We start from the raw sequence: 1,654 nt of genomic DNA on the forward strand, positions 1-1,654 counted from the left end.
ATAATAGAGCCTAAGCTATAGAGTAAAAGGGAAACAAAAAAAAGAGAGGAAAAACTTGAGCATACACTTAAAAAAAATCATATGGAAGAAACTAAGGTGAAGAGGAGTACAAAAATCTACATGAAACATTCTTCCTTTAGTCCCATTTTAATTGTATATTTTGGGATAAAAAATGATATAAAATTAATTACAAGAATTATTTTTTTTTACCATTTGTCAACCTTAATTACTCGTAAAAAAAAATGAACTTAATAGTTTTTGGTTTTAAATATAATATTTTTTTTTAAATAAAAAATTATTCGGGTTAAAGTAGAAAATTATTTAGATTGTTTGTTTATTTATAGGTTTGACAAAATATAATCTTTATGGAGAAAAAAATTATTTTATAATAAATTCAATCCAAAACCTAGCATATAAGGCTTAATGTGAGCAAGAGTATCCATGCGACTGAACTATAAAGTCCATTTCACTTAGAGCCTTTTTTATCTAAAAGTTTTGGTGCCTTATGATCCTAATCTTATTTTTTCAACTTTCTACTATATAAGTTACAAAAAAATCTTGTATTTTTTTAGTGTAAGATAAAAGATTTTAGGTTTCACAAACATATCAACTAAGAGTTATTTAAGATTAATAAATCATTCATTCAAAATTTGTTTTAATTATATTAATATTTCTTGTTAAAATACTTTATTGCTATCTATAAAGCAATACACTTCTTTAATGTATACAGGTGTTGTATAGTTATTTGAATCATGACATTTGATTATTTAACACATAATTTGAATAAATATATTGTTTAATTAATTGATAAAAAATAAAAATTCATATTATTATCACTTCCTAATAAAAATATAAATCCATTAATTTTTTTTATAATTTAATGACATTATTATTTTTATAATAATATCAATTCATAATTGAATTAAAGATAATTTAATTATTTTTTTAGTGAATTGAATTATTGATTAGTATTTAAAAGTGCATTTTTATCAAGGTTTTATATTATCATTTTGCACTTGAAGTATCAATAACTTTTTAACTAAAGTATGTTTTATAATAACATATCTAATAATATAAGATACCTTTAATTTATGGTAAATGTTCATTTTAAATGCAAGTCTATCACATAAATGAAAGGATTGATTGATGAGTTTAAGAACTGAAATTGAAAGGATAAAGGGATGGCCAAAATTAGAAAAAAGATGCTGGTGTAGTCCAAACTAGAACACTGTTCTGTAATTGGGTCATATATGGAGTTGTAAATCTCAAATTTGGGTCTACTTTATATGGATGGAAAAGTAAGACATTGGCCTACAACTTTTATATGGAGCCTAAGATTTAATAAGGTCATTTTAAGTCCAAATTGTAACAACAATAAGAAGTCCGAATTTGTCTTGCAGCCCAAATACTATTCAGTGTTTGACCCATATCTAGAGTTTTAGAAGTCTAAATGACCTCTATTTTTTTCTAGAAAGCTGAGACAATTTTCTACAACTTTTGTGCTTTTAAGTGATTCCAATTCTGACGTTATCAATGACGTTTTGGGTAAATAAGAAAAGATAAGGATTGTCACCAAGTCAAGAGTTACTACTACTTCTTCTTTATTATTATTATTATTATTATTATTATTACTACTACTACTACTACTATTACT

This window comes from Populus euphratica, unplaced genomic scaffold (assembly GCF_000495115.2).
Source record: "Populus euphratica unplaced genomic scaffold, PopEup_1.0 scaffold274.1, whole genome shotgun sequence".
Lineage (NCBI taxonomy): Eukaryota > Viridiplantae > Streptophyta > Magnoliopsida > Malpighiales > Salicaceae > Populus > Populus euphratica.